Source organism: Protopterus annectens, chromosome 5.part1 (assembly GCF_019279795.1).
Source record: "Protopterus annectens isolate FY-2018-M chromosome 5.part1, PAN1.0, whole genome shotgun sequence".
In the NCBI taxonomy this organism is placed as follows: Eukaryota; Metazoa; Chordata; order Ceratodontiformes; family Protopteridae; genus Protopterus; species Protopterus annectens.
This window is the reverse complement of record NC_056736.1, coordinates 30,782,651-30,799,558: the sequence shown is the minus strand read 5'-3', so window position 1 is coordinate 30,799,558 and position 16,908 is coordinate 30,782,651.

The window sequence follows — 16,908 nt, the reverse complement described above, 5'->3', positions numbered from 1 at the left end:
ACATTCATTGCAGCATATCTTCCTTGACAGCAGAGCTTTAAAAGTTATTTAGTGTAGCTGCTGATAGGTGATGGTAGTATCCAGATGTTTTAACAGTATGATGTTATAAAGAGTTACAATGTTACAAAGTGCACTCCATATCAGAGTCACAATTCAATGGTATTAAATTCATTTATTTACTATACAGATGCATGCAGTTATCAATTAGCACATTGCTCATCAAAAAACAGTGAAAGGTGTACTTTATGGTATTTAGTTTGATTCCAGTTGCAGGAAACAGTTGCAAGCATTTCTTTAAATTAGGTGGGTTAATAGCTTCTAAAATCAAACATCTTGGGGGAGTTTGAGATGTTAGATAATGTGTCAATTTTTTGCCAGCAATTTTGGCAAAAGTAAGAAATTAAAACAAGGTTCACAGAAGCTAGTTTCAGAGATAGTGGGGTTTTCAGTTTACTCTAATATGAATGAACTGCATTTAACTGAAATCACATGGTTGAAACTGTGTGACTGAAAAGCACTTAACTGAAAACTCTCAGGACCAAAAAACTATTTGACTGAAACTCATTTCACTGAATTGGAGATGACAGAATTGTGTAGAGGTGTATACACAATATGTGATGGTATCATTTATGAGATAGGGTTTGCTATGGATGTGAACCTGGAAGACTGTGTGCAGTTTGTCAGTGCCACATGTCGTGTAGCACCCCAAATGTATAGATGTCTGTGTACCAACACTGATTCACTGTGCATGGTGTTTTTTCTTTTCTCTACAGTTGTGCAACCTTGGAGTTAATATATTTAAGTGGAGTGGGGATGTAGGGGGGGCTTGACTCTCTGCAAAATATTTTAATGGTTTTTTTTAGGTCAAATTTTTTTATTTGATTTGTTATTCATTCAAATGAGTTTTCAGATGTGTTTTTTTCATCAAGTGCTTTTCAGTCAAATTTATGAAATATTGTGACTCATTGAAATGCAATTTAATTATTTTATAGTGAATTGGAGATTGCATCTTTCTCCACAGTGGTGTGACCTCAGAGTTGGCATATATAGGTTTGGGAGGTGTTCCCCAACATATGGGAGCAGGAGGGCTTGCTCCCAAGAAGAAGAAAAAACACTTCCTCATAGACTTGTTGAAAATGTTTTGGGCAAATTGCTTTTGAGATTTTTATGTTCACCAAAATCATTGTCAATGGACTGATTATATCCAGGTTATTATCAATGGCTTTATGTATAAGGCTGATTGTAAACAAGACTGGGTCTTTCACACAAACTGGGAGCCAAGGAAACACAATTTTGTTCTCTGGGAAATACATTCAAAATCCTGATCTGCTGAAATGCCACACACCAAAACCTCACTTGCTATCAGCTTTTTTCAGTATTAGAAATGCCAGTAATGTGTTGTATGACATCATGCTACCACAGGGACTTTTTTTCATTTTCCCACAGTAGTGTAATCTCAGAGTTGGTATATAGAATTAACCGGGGGCATGAGGGTTCAACCCCCACATGTGGGGTTCAGGGGAGCTTGGACCCCTACAGAAAATGTTTTTTTAGTGTTTTGTGGATGATTTTTTTCATGTTCAGTGTTTTGGTACATCAGGAATTTAAATGCATTCTATTCTATGGGTAGAGCTAGAAGGGTGAAACTACATTATTTAGTTAGCTAGTATTTAAAAGTTGAACATTTATTTATTTATTTATTTATTTATTTATTTATTCTGGAAGAGTATGCAACCAGTGCAAATTGTATTTTAATTAGGGCTTCAGTTAAATTTGCTGATGGCAGTTTTCTTCTTCTGTGCGAAGTACAGTGATCTGATGAGACACAAGGGCTTACTTAATGTGTTTTTTTAACAATCTTTAAGGAAGGCACACACACACACACACACACACACACACACACACACACACACACACACACACACACACACACATGCACGCAAACATATTTCTCATACTTTAGTATTGTTTAACAGAGAAAACAATATAATTATGAAGATGTGACATATTAATTATTATACCAAAAATGGGGATACTGTTAGAAATCCAGCATTGTTTATGCTTACAATTATATTTAAACAGAGGTGCCAAACTCTATTATATTGATAGAGCCTTTCCTGTTATTTTCATAATATACAAATGGACTTATGTATTGCTGTTTAAATCTTTCAATGTACACATTATTTTATTTATTTTATTTTACGTTTGTTGACAGGGATAGTCCAACTGGAGCCATGTCCATTTTCAGTGGAGGCCCGGGGAGATAAGCTCCAATTTATCAGATACAATAATACAAGTAAAACAAGAGTACATAAGTAGTATTATCAATGAATACATAGACAGACATGAGATACCCCTGGTTCTAGTCAGGAGAAAAATTAACAATAAATAGTTAGTTGGGTTATTCACATTCATGTTGAAAGTTACCTGCAGTTAAATGCCATATGTTGTTTGAGTTTAGTTTTAAATTGTCATAGGGAGGAGAGCAAAGTAATATCACCTGGAAGTAGGTTCCAAGCTCTGCCTGCAGCATTAGCAAAGAGGGCATCTCCAGCAGTGTTGTTGATTGTAGAGTAGCCCACATACTGCATCTTAGAAGACAGAACAGACATGACCAGGAAGCAGTTACTCCAGCTGAACCTCATACCTACCTCCAATCATTCGGCCTGAATCAATCTCACTATGTTTCTCTGATATAGGTTCATAGGTTCATAGGTAGGTTCTAGGCTATCGGACCTGGGGCCTATACAAAGCCCAGCCAAAAAGGTACCCTGGCTTTTGCCACCCAAGAAAATTATTTTCCTGTGCCACTATCGAGCAGAACCACAGGGGTGATCCCCGGGGTGAATTTCTTATCTCCCATCCAATCATCAAGATTTTTCTTGAAGGGTGCTAATGAGGAGATTTGTTTGATATGGATAGGTAGTTTATTCCAGAGTATGGGAAGTCTCTGGGACAGGAATCTATCCCTCCATCATGTTCTGTTTATTGTGGTGATGAGGTTTAGGTCCCTAGAGCATGTAGCTTGGAGGGATTGGGATTTCTTTAAGTGGAGCATGTCCAACAGCTCTGGGTTTGATATAGCTTTGTATGTTAGGCAGAGATCACCTCTGAGTAGGCAATATGCGACGGACTAAAGCTGGAGTTTTTTGAGACGGTCTGCATAGGGCATTTGTTTGAGGCCAGTAATCCTCTTTGTGAGGTATTTCTGTGGCCTTTCCATTTGTTGTAGATGTCGAGTGAGGTACATACCAAAAGGGGCGTTGTACTCTATAATGGGTCTAATGAGTGATGAGTTGAGGGGAACAATGACCTCTTTTTTTCTGGATGAGAAACCTTTTGTGATGAGGTGTGCCATGTAGAAGGATTTCCTAACTACAGTGGCAATGTGATTATCAAAGGAGAGTCTACTGTCCACTTGGGTCCCAAGGTCTCTTATCACACTTTTGGTGTTAAGTATACTACCGCCTATGTTGGAGTTCATGGGTACAGAGTTTTTACCAAAGAGGATGACAATGCACTTTTTGGCATTGAGCTTGAGGCCATGGCTTTGACACCAGTTATCTGTCTCTGTGAGGCCCTTTTGTAGGATGTCCACATCGTTAGGAGTTTCGATTATGGCTCCTAGTTTGCAGTCATCTGCAAACTTTGTTAGCCAAAGACCTTCTGTGTTAGCCTGTACTTCAGAAAAGTAGATACCAAACAGGAGAGGACCCAGTACTGAACTCTGTGTAGTCCACTTGTCACTGATCTGATGTCGATTTGGAGTCTGCTACTTTCATAGTGTGGGTTCTGTCAGTGAGCCAGTTGGCAACCAGTCTTGTGACATAGGGATTTATATCTAGTTTAGTGAGTTTATCTATAATTCCAGAGTGGGGGATGATGTTGAAAGCCTTGGCAAGATCTAGATAAGCTGTGTTAACCACCTTACCCTTGTCTAAGGCTTTGGTGACTGCTTCAAAGAAGTCTATCAGGTTTAGGAAACATGATCTGCCTTTTACAAACCCGAACTTGGTGGGGTCCAGAGTTTGGAGATTGCCAATGTCTTTGTTTATAAGTTCCAAGATGATAGGTTCCATGGCCTTGCAGACCAGGCTCGTCAGGCTAATAGGGCGGTAGTTCCCGGGGTCCATGGTGGCTACCCTTTGTGGAGTGAGATAATCATTGCTGTGCACCATTCAGCAGGCACAAAGCCTGAGATGAGGCTATGATTGAATATGGTACTTAGGTGGGGTGCCAGTTTGTTCTGTAGTTCATGCAGAACGCAGCCTGGGATGTTGTCTGGTCCCATGGATGCTGTGTTCTAAACTGAATATACACACACACATATATATAAATAAATATATATATATATATATATATATATATATATATATATATATATATATATATATATATATATATATATATCTATATATCTATATATATATATATATATATATATATATATATATATATATATATATATATATATATATTATATATATATATATATATGTATATATATATATAATTAAGTCACAACCCAATTATCATCTTTCCCCAGCCTTTTATCTATTTAACTGAGTCTTACCTCTACTTTTGCCCAATTTCAGGCATCCTGATGTCAAGAAACCTAGCCATTATTAGTTAACACAGTAACCTAATGACTGGACTTTCTGCAATTAAATGCTGGACTCTATCTCTCCTCATTATTCATTTTGTAACCCTGACTCAACACTTAGGTTACCTATACCTGGCATGATTCATTAAAACAGTATAACAAGGAAATACTTGTTTCTTTATCTTATGTCATATCATATCATATTATATTATATCTCTCTTGATCTAGTTTTAACAGTTCTTGGCCATTTAAATATCATCTCTCAGAATTATCTATACCACCTCATGGCTTCCTAGCCTGAAAGTCAGCATACAGGATTCTGATTGGGTGTTTGATCATACGTGTTGGAAACATCAATGTTAAGAAACTCACCTTGAGATAATAACCTTGGCAACCATATTGAGAACAAATTACAAAATACATATGATTGGAGAAGCCCAATCATATTTCTTTGCAATGCATGGGAAGTTAACTTTCCTCAGTTTTTAGGAGTTTCATAAAAATGTAAAGGAGTGCAAAGTGTTTTACACTTTTGAAAGCTGTAACACACATATAGTGCTGCTACACTGACAATAAAGAGGTGCAAATGTACCTTCCAACTACCAAGAATTTCACAGAACCCACAGATTGTTGCCTCATGGTTTTGGTCTTTTCCTCATAAAATGTGATTTTTCTGGTGAATCACTAAGGATAGAAATCATTAAATAATGATGTACATTTCAAGTTTCAGCCTTCATAGCCTTCAGTAAATGTATGTTAAAACAAATCCTGTTATTCTAGCAACTTCCTAACTTTATGAGAGCAATATTTAACTATTTCTGAGCCTTTGTTCCCTTATTATGTTAGGGTTTGTCCAGATTTCTTGCATAACAGGTTGAGAGGTATGGCTGCAAGCAGTGCTAGAGGCTTCACCCTGTCAAACTATTTTTGAAAGACAGACAAGTCAAAGTGTATTACAGCTTTCAAAGCTATAAACTACCTGTGACACTGTTATGTGATGGCTACCATATATCCTGCAGTGAGAGACTGATCATAACAGTTTATTTGTCCTGCTACCAGCAGCTACTATGCATAATGAAAATCTGTTTTTAGCAGGCATTGTCTTGCATTACTGTGTAATCAGCTAATTGTTCTGCTGATTTCATATCATAATTAGCATGTTTTGTATGCTAATTAATAGTGAATAGTCATAAGAGCCATATCAAACTATTTTATTTATTTATTATTTGTTAATCAGGAAAGCCCAACTAGGAGAGAGTCTATTTAGAGCAGAGACCCATGGAGAAATGCTCCAGATGCATGTCTTTGGAATGTAGGAAAAAAAAACTGGAGTACCTGGAGGAAATCCACATGAACATAGGGAGGACATGCAGACTCTGCACAGAAAGTGACGTTAACCACTGCACCACTGCTCCACCCACTAATTACCTTATTTTCATTTATTTCTATAATGACAGACAAAGTCTCTGCTAGTACTCAGATTGATATCTACACCACTGGATCACTTGTCAAAAAGCACCCTGCTGACCTTTCACATATAATAATAATAATAATAATAATAATAATAATAATAATAATATCCTTGTTACAGTTACCATTAACAAAAAGAACCAGGAATCATGTCACCCCCCCCCCCCCATCAGTGAACAGACAGTTTTTACTTCCATCTGGGAGTAGACATCAATTATCTTTTCTTACAGGAAAAAACATACTCTCACTATCAAAGCACTAGCTCACAGACTCACAAAAAATCATGAAAACATAATTTTTAAATCTGAGTGGTATTAGGGAGCATGTTCTCCTTTTCAAGCAACAGATATACCACAGATTCCATTTCCTTCCAATATTCATTGTTATGCATGGATAGATTTACTTAAAGAGTACCCTCCCTGGCAAAGCACAACAGCGCTATTGACCATATCACACTTATATGTTGCTTTTACCATTAAAATACAAGCATGAATCAAACTTTATAGTGTAGGCAGTCATAGCAGTACCATTATAGCAACTTACTATCGTATTCTATCTACTACCAGAGTCTACTCAACCCTTGCATACTATACTGTTACCCTCAGCATGTCCTGCCAACATTTTTGTAGACACTGATTAGAACTATATTGGGCTTATTAACACTGGTACAGAATATAATGTTTCATTATTCCTTTACATAGAATATGTCCTGCTTAATCAATTATCTTTACTTATTGTAATATAGCACTATTTATTGCAGTAGGGCAAAAACCCACAACAGTCATTCACTTCACATTTCTGACACTCAAACACACATATTATTTTCTTGCACAAACAGTATATTACCCACATTTATTTTCCTATCAAATTTAGCTTACTGCAATGACAATTTTATGAGCCATTATGTTAGCAGTGACTCAAACTAGGTGTATTTTTTAAATGATAATTGCAGTGCTGACAGCTGAAATCAACTAGCATCCCAGTTTAGCAGCTTAATCATAGAAATTTCAATTTGGCAGAAAACATTAGACAATAAAAATGATAATGTAGTGATTTCATCTCTAGATGTAACAGTTATCCTTAATTGATATTACAAATGGGTGTCACAATCATGCTAAAAAGGTAAATGCTATGAAACAGACACAATATATGAAATGACAGTCAAATTCAATATGAATATAATTTTTGCAACAGCATTATACATGTTTGAATCAACAAACTGCACAACACACTAGTGCAATAATGAACATGGTATGCATCATTACAGTTTAGGTCTATACAAATTTATATAGTTACACAACGTTCAAAAAAACTTTTTTCTCAGTAAGTTAGTCAATCATCTAAGAAGTTACATGTTGACATTTTTGTTCTGCACAAATTTGCATAATTACTCAAAGGCAAAAAAAAAATGATCCTACATGTACATTCATATATCAGCACAGTTTATTAAATCATGCCCCAGAATTTAATAAAGTCCATGTAGGCACAGTGTAGCGCCTAAACAGAATGTATCCATGTACATGGCCACGGTTCCCCTTCGGCAGCATGCCATGCATATTAATGATGGAGTGCTGCCAAGGGAGAGCTGAGAACACGGATATTGAATCAGTGTAGGCAGAGGTGTAGTGGCTACCCATGGCTGCAGGTGAGTGTGAGGGTCCCTGTAATGCTCTCTGCCACTGCTGTAATGTTGTGAAGTGTATCAACTGTATAATATGCCATTTTTATGATGTGTTATGATTTTTGTAATTATTTACTTTTTTTACTGCATGTTTGCATGGTGCAGAGTACAGCAATGCCAAGCTGTGCTCTCATATAGAAAGCTGACACCTGGCAGACATCTAAAAATAGAAACTGGATGCAATTATTAACATAATGAATAAGACATATGAAATTAGAAACTGGATGTAACTAATTATTTAATTATAGTTGTGTTTAAGTGTGTTTGTGCATCACAGCATGGTGCTCAGCAATGCTAACAGGCAGCCTAGTAGTATATGTGAAGGTATGTTAGCTTTTATAATGTCCAGCTAGCTACATGGGTAGAGTTACAGTCTTATGTGTAGAAGGTCCTGGGTTCAAGTACATAAGAGGTAGAATATGTCTGTAAATGAATGTACTATTTTTCTTTAATTTCATTAAACTATTGTGAATTTTGGCACTGCTGTGCTTTGCTAAGCACTGCTCATTCATGCTAAGCAGTGCATAAACATGCTAATAGCTACCAATGTTTGCACGGTGGTAAGCCTCACTAAAACCACAGTTCTGAGAGTTTTCCCACTGCTTGGCTTCACTTAGCTGGTTTGTGAGCTGCTAAGCAACAAGGCACTTTTTTGTATGCTGCTCAATGATGTTTAAGGGTAGGAAAACAGCCTATATTAAGCCCAATAGGTGGAAATCCTGCATCATTCATTGGAGCTCATTCTACTCTTGGTATAGCTGGTGGTGTTGATGAAGGTGTGTGCTTTTGGGTGCAGAGGTGGGGCATTTAGGAGTCCAGGGTCATGGTCAGGCTGCTTGTTACAAAATATGAACTCCAGCTAATTCAGGGCAGATTACAGGGCTCAGAGTGTAAGGTAGAGGCCTGGGACCATTTGTCCAGGGAACTCACCAGTGCTACTGGCATCACCCACACAGGTGAGCAGTGTCATCACCACCATGCTGACCTAAAAAGGAGAAAGAGGGGAATCTTGGACATCTGGGTCCAAGAGGCAAGAGCAGAGAATGCCCCACAAATATGTAAGTAATTTTACCTCTGTTTTACCAATATGCAAGCTGAATGTCTGCAAAACTGGTATGAATATTGGTGTGCTTCTCTCCCAACAGCTGCAGCTGAGAAGGCTCGCGATGTCAAGTCCCATGCTGTGCACCTGGCCAAGTTGCACCGTGAGTGTGGTAAGTACGGATTTAGTATGTCATCTGCAATGCAATAAGCAAGAAAGAATAAAACATTTACTGCAATAAAGTATACACAAGAAAAACTCTAGTGCAATAAATGGGTATGAAAAAATGTAGTGCAATAAATGGGAAATTAGAGCTGTAGAACTGTAGTGCAATAAATGAACAATAAAAACTGTATTTCAATGAAGCAATAAAAATGCCAATAACAGTAAGCAAAATGCTGCCTGTTCAGCAGGATTGTGTTGTCACAACCATTGCAGTTGAGCTGTTTACATTGATTGTCTATGGTAAGGTTGCTGCAGTCAAGTTTATCACTGTAATAGCTGTAGCCAGCAAATCTAATGGCCTGCAAACTGTATTGCTTAACTCATAGTACTACTTAAGGCTGTCTCTAGCCCGATATCAGTCACAAAAATGATCTCTCTTCCTCAGACATCAGGTAATAAAGGTATATGGGTGAGGTAGTCCAGTCCATGGGCAGATTTTTTGTGTGGACTTCACAGATATTTCAAACCAATAACAATAAAATGTGTTCACTAGCACTTGATTCTAAACTACATCTTTTTTTCATATATGCAGCATGATTGTATTCCATGCATGTGTGTGTTCTACTATCACTGCAGTCTAGTATAACACTGTAACAGTACTAGAATGCCAGAGAAATGTCCTAACTTGTATTGCTCAATTCATAGTATAGTTCCATGTGATCTCCAGGCATGTATCAGTCATTCAATAGTCAGCAGTTACTTAGCAGCTCAGTCTGTTAAATACTTTGAATGTACTGCATTTTGCCACACACAGTCCTGGGTTTGAGTCCAGTGGTATGTAGCACTAAATTTTCAGTTTCAGCCATGTAATGTTCACATTTACTCTCTCACCAGGGACACAACAAATATATCGGTGAGATAGCCCATATCATGAGCTGATATTGTGTTTAGATTTCACAGAATGTTAACATCAGTACCAAGAATGTGTTCATCAGCATTGCTGAGTCATAAATAAAGCTGTGTAATCCCAGTATGGCTTTATCCCTTGCATGTCTGTACTAAGTTGCTGCAGTCAGTTATTACATTATTTGCAGATGTCCCCTGAAATTACAGCTATTGGTAAGTACTCCCATGCCTGCCAACTAAGACATTACATCTGCCTAGTTTACTTACTGTACACAGACATGCCTCTCAAGTGTTACAGTTTCTCGTAATGTAATTAAAACTGCCTAATCCATCTGTTACATGATTAGCAGATAAATTAATACCTGGAATGCAATGTACTACCAAATCCATTTACAGAACACCTGGGTACTTATATAAGTCCACATTATGTGAAACTGTTCTGTCTAGTGGTGTACCTGCATTTGTTACTGCTTGGCCCATATTGACCCATGTTAACATCTTGAGAGGTATGTATGTGCTACATCAGTTACAGGAGAACTGTAGTCACTGTACTCAAACCTGACACTACATACCTGTAGATTATATATTTCAGTGTTTTCAGGGATATAATCTGCACTGTCAGTGATGGAATCTCTCTCTGTCTCTCTCTCTTTCACCACCACTTATCTTCATTTATTTATTACTATTATTTATTATTATGATTTAATATTAACATATTTTGTTAGACAAACTATATTTTGGAAAAATGTGTGCCAGTATTGTTATGTTTTATTATGATTTATAAAATATTTTTTTTAAACTAAATATATTTTGGAAAATATTGTTGATTATTATGTTTTATTATGATGCAATATTAACATATTTGTTAAACTAACTGTTTTGTTGGCCCTGTGGTTTACTTTGTGCTGGCATGCTGTTACCATACTGACTGTTATGTTACTTAATGTTGTGTTGTACATAATATACATTAATATATATTTGGATGAATCAATATGATGTTTGATTCTGTTAATACTAACATTGGTTTGGTTATTACTAATTGTAACTTATTGCTATACCTCATTTACCACAGCACGTAAAAGTAGGCCAGTTCTGGATGATCCTCCTACCTTGCCTCAACAGGCAATGACACTGGGTCCTAGCAGGTCTGGGATCTAGACCAGTTGTGACCCCCTCTGCTGTCCCTGAACAACCTGCAGCTTCGGGTAATAGAGCCACAGGGGACGATGCCCAACCCTCTTCTGGGACCGGTAGCAGAGGGGGTGTTGTCACCCATGCAGAGCTACTGGTCTTGGTGCACAGGATAGTCTACCATGGCTATGACCACCACCTGCGCCGGATTGAGGGCATGCTGGCCACCCTGGTAGGGCAGCCTGACCCTGGTGCCCAACCTCCAGCACAGCCACCCTAGGGGCAGTGATAGAGCAGTGTCAGCAGTCGCATGGGTGGGGACATCAGTCACGATGCTACCTTGTGGAAGTACCTGAGACTGGGATTCCACAGCACCCTCCTCATCCAAGGTGTTCACCCCTGTCTTGTGTCACACACCAACCCTGTCTGCTGTCTTGTCTGTCTTGTCTGTTTGCAAAAGCTTCCTCACCTTTCCAACTTACCTCCCCAGTACGTACATATGGCCCTTCCCCAACATTCCACTCTCACCTTAAAAAGAAAAATGGACACCTGTGCCAAAAAAAAAAAAGAAATCTTCCCATACATATCTCTCCACTTCACACGTGTCCAATGAACACATGTAATTTGGTCCAATTGGCTTAACAGCACAGTTATGTTGTCCTCACCACTCTCTCTGGGGGGTGACAGTCCAAATTCATCTACAAATTCAGTCAAAGTGCACAGTTGTTGCTGTACAAGAAATGGATAGATATGGTTCTTTCCTACACCATTCCTGCACATACCTACCTGCCTGCCTTTCACTATGTTTTTCCCCCTACTTGCACCTTATTTCACCACTGTCCTATCTCCCTATTTTTATTTTCTTTAAAGATTTTTTGCATGATGCTGCATGACACAACTCGTCACATAGCATCGCCAAGCTCAGCTAAATGGAGCTATATTGATGCATGTGGTTTAAATGATAATAAACACGTACAAAATAAATGCCTGTCCCCTATTTTGAGACTATCACACCTGCAGACCACTGCATTAACCGGCCATGCCACACAGCTGTTAATTAAAACAGGTGTTGTAAGCAAAACATAGTAACTGCAAGTTACCATCATTAAGTCTGTGTAAGTAGAGCTGCGTATTGCTCTGTGTCGCTCAAACTTGCTGAAAGAGTAATGGAAAAGCTGGGAATGTAACTTGGAGTCTGGTATAGGACTACAGCACTAGAAAAGCAGACACAGCATAAAGGGTATAAGTGAGGTCTCTAATAGCAGGTAAATTGGCACTTTTATCAGCAACATGTAGAAATACATCTAATAAAACAAAAATGGCAAAATACGTGTTCAGCTGGGACTTTGGTGGAGAAATACATCCCTATAAAGCCAGGCAAATAATAATGTATGCAATGGAGGTATGTCACAGACTATATGTGAGCACTTATATGTTCACAAATACACATGCATTAACTGTGACTCAGTAGGTCAGTCTGTTAAATGCTTTGCAAACAGTATTTTTTGCCACACATGGTCCTGGATTCAAATCCAGTGCTGTGTAGCATTCAAATTACATTATTGTGAAGCCATCAATGAATGACAGAGTCATGCACTCTTTATCCACACAATGCATTTCAAATGCGCTGTCTGCTTTTCATTGATGGAAATCAAAGGTCTGCAGATAGGAACACACTATAAAGTGCATAAAGTGTAGGGCATGCATTAATATGCATTCACAGAGGATTTTAACTTAGGTAATGCAAATGAGGACCACTAATATCAGAGAGCCCCATGCAATCACTTCATAATGATATTACAGATTAGCACAGCTGCACAACTAACATACACAGATGGAGGTCCTGCTAGTAACAAGGACTGCTGGCACACACATTCCAAATGACTACCATAATGCAACATATGGCCTGACAGTTGCCCAAATGGTTGACATAATGGTATATTTACCCCCTATGTTGCTCAAAGACACAAAAAACATGCTGCCTAGTACTCTGTTAGTGATACTATTGGCTAACATACTTATCTTAAACACATGCCTTAATTTGCAGGGTACCCTCATTCTGGATCTGCCTCTTCAACAAACCTCCCACAGCTCCCACATTTACTCTTACAGCTTGTTGTCTTGCAAAGTCTTCACACTGTCTGCCCATGCCAATTGCTTGCAGGACTAGCTCCACCCTGTAGCACACACATCAGTATGTAAAAGTAGCTGCAACAGATGTGCTCTCTGTGATGATGTAGTATCTTGACCAGAGCAATGTCCAGCACAACATATCAGAAAGGGCTTCTAATCTACATGAAGGCCTATTATCTTGTTCAGTGGTTAAATGTCTTTGGCTCATTATACTGCAAATCAGCTGAGTTGGCTGAAATTGGCATTTTAGAACCACAGATTGGTTAAGTGTCAATCACCTGGTAATGAGAATCATTTTAAAAAGGCAAACAGCTGGCTAGGGGAAACATTCTTTATGAGACATACTTCAAACAGTAAACACGTTGCCAAAAACTTTATATATCTGCACATATCAACAGAGGAGTATTGTACTCCATCAGGTATATAATCTTTTTGTTTACAACATGATGCATATGTGTAAATGCACTTAGGTGGAATGGGGATTACAGCGGTAAGCCTTTTCTAGAACTGTAATGATGATTTCATTGTTCTCCAAATTTGTTACACCTACAGAGGAATTACAGTACATCAAGTGTGGAATGTTTTTTTCATTGTGGCACACTGGTCTCATGGGAATGCCCTTTTATAGTGGTTATAATAGCACACTGCCATTTGCTTGTCACTGTTATGATATATTATCAGGGGGTTTACCCCTAGGGTCCACAGTACAATGGACTCCTGTATTGGGTGTGGGATCATACAACAGTATCTGTCATGGCACAAACAGGAATAGCTAACTATTGCTAGTATCTTAATTGTATTCATACCCTTAGTATGTTTGCTTACTGTGGAATATTACACATGTGATCAAGCAGTGGATGCTGCCAGCCATTCTGTTCTTGCTGTATCTCTAAACAGTGTACTCCCACGTATGTGATCCTGATATGTGTTCCCATGTTGTTGTCTTTCAGGAAACATGTATGCAAGATGTCATGTCCCTTTTATGGATGCCGAGAATGATATAATCCTGGAAGGCCTCAGCCAACAGCATGAGCTCCTACTGTCCAGGGGGAGGCAAAACAGGAAAGAGTGGGCAGCACTGTGGGCTGACCTTGCCCGTGATGTTAATGCTATAGGTCACCAGAGCAGGACATATGAGTAGGTTCAACACCGTGCGACAGCTATGATAAATGCATGCAGAAGAGCAGCAGATTTGGCCAGGGATAGTGGGGTCACTGGTGGAGGGCCTGCAGCAGAACAACCACTCTCAGCCACTGAGGAATTCCTGGCTAACCTAAGAACACACAAGGGCTCCCAGGCATCCATCGCACCATCTATCATGGATGTGGGTGCCACAGTTTCCATGGTAGAGGAGTGTCTGGGTAGGCTTAGGTTAATCAGCACTAGAATACTGTAGCATTCAGTGTGTCAGGTTGCATATATTTATGTGGGTGTCAGGTGTATGTTTTTGGTGGGAAAGAGTTTGACTGTAGTTTGAATTTCATGCTCAAGTGGTGACCAACATAACAATTAACAAAGTAGCTACTGTAAATGTGAGATATATGGACGCATTATCCTGTTATAGCACAACATGCAGTGGTGTTTACATTACCTGTACCTCAACTTTTCACAGGTCCATCAGGAATCAGACAAGGCTGTAGTTGTGGTCCTGGTAAGCACAACACTGTTTTGTTACAGATGTAGATTTACTGCAATGTATGCCCTAAAGTGTCATCCCAGGCCTGCTGGCTGGATTGCTGTAATGTTAGCATGATTGCCATCTGCACAGATATTTTCTGACTGTACACACTTTATGTCACACGTATGCCTTGTAGGTGTGACCGCACTGATAGATGTGACAGTATTGTCATGACATTACAGATTGCCATATGTGTCAACTGTGCAGAGGCTTCACAAATGTCAGGAGTGTACGTCATTGTTGCTGATGAGATTGCTATTTAAAGAGCTTTTATTTACAAGTAACTACATATGTTTGTGGGAAGAATAGTGTACTCATGTCCTACTATATGAGGTTGGGGGTTAAACAGGTATGTAATAGTGACAACAATGTACATAACTTTGCATATATTGCAACATAGTACTGCAGAGCATAATAGTGCAGGTATTAATGTACTGCTTTTCCCTTTTTTATCACAGTTGACCTGAGGGGTTGGAATCTGTCCCCTACACAACCTGATGTCAATGTCTTTTCAGACTCTGATGATGATGGTGGCCAAAGTGAACCACAGGTGGGGGTTCACGGGCTGAATCTGTCCCAGAGGTTTACAACATTCTTCTGTTCACATTATCACCCATGCAGTCAGTATGCCTACACATACCTAGTCCCTGGAGGCCACAGATATTGGACAGTTAGTGGGTGAGGACATTGAACAGGAAACTGTGACAATTTTGCCTCCACTGAGTGTCGACACTGACCATAGCCAGACAGCTTGCGAAGTTCCACACAGGCACATTGATAGGGGGTGCTTGTAGGAGGCCTGCTGTCCACCACCTGTTGCATGTGTGTCATCATATGTCACTCTATGTATGCTTCAGGCCATCATGGAGGCACAGGCATGTTCCGAAAGGAACTCCATATGAATGCTCATGGTTATGGATGCAGCACAGTCTGACATCTCTGACTGCCTCCACTGCATTGCTGGTACCCTGGGTCGGTTCACTGATACAGTGAAAGACATTGGTCTGAGACAGATTGCAGAATATCTGTCTTGGAATGCACATTGTCTGTGATGGAACTTCTGGTTGAACTTGAGCGTTAGGCTCGTGGACGTGGGTCAGCAACTACATCTGCTGAGAGTCCACATGGCTGTGCGCAATCACGCTCCCATAGTGGTAGATCTCCAGAAGGGAGTGTGCTGTCTACACCAAGATGTGTCAGGCCATGGGCTCATGGTCATGGGCATTTCCATGAAGAACATGGTCCCAGGAGACAGCAGTCACTGTCAGGTACTAGCACCACTTCTGAACTTGGGCATAGAGCTGCCAGTGCAACTTCTGGCAGAGCAGGTTCCCATGTTCAGCAGCAGAGGCAGTGAACTGCCAGTTATACCATGCATGATTCAAAGCTATCCAACATACATACATGTAGGGCTAGCACTGAGCTTGACTCTGTTCACACACACACTCACACACCACTGTCAAATTCCGATCACCTTACAGAAACACACGGTACATTTCCATGGTCCATCTTGCCTGCTTCCTTTCCTGAGTCACACACATGCTTTCAACCTATTGGGTCAGACTAGGCCTCCTGCATCCCCACACAGCACCCTGTGCAAGTGATGATACCTGTGCCACATCCCTGTCATCCTGGTCATCATTGCAAGAAAATGAAGCTCTGTCTCTGATGCACAGGGTGACCATATAAATTAATATGCAATTGTGGAATCCACTGTTGCCTTTGCCTTGCCACTTGTTCTGGTCACTGAAAGATACTGTATGCTGACATCTGTAATGAGTAAGCCACATTATTATGTGTAACTTACATTGTATTATGTTGTAATGACAGTATACTTACAGAATGAAGGGTGTATGATGGACCTGTTTATGTTTCAGTTTCAGGAGTCTGTGGTGAACACCTATGGATACACAGAGGTAATAAACCCATACATGTCACAGCACAGGATGGACCGTCATCACAGAAGAAATATGTCTTCAGTAAGGTCCAGCACTATAGGTGCATTGCTCCATAGGTTCATATGTGTATAACTTGCTAACAAGGACAATGGTGTCATCTAGCCTACTCATGCATCCCTAATCCTGAAGAGGTCTGATACC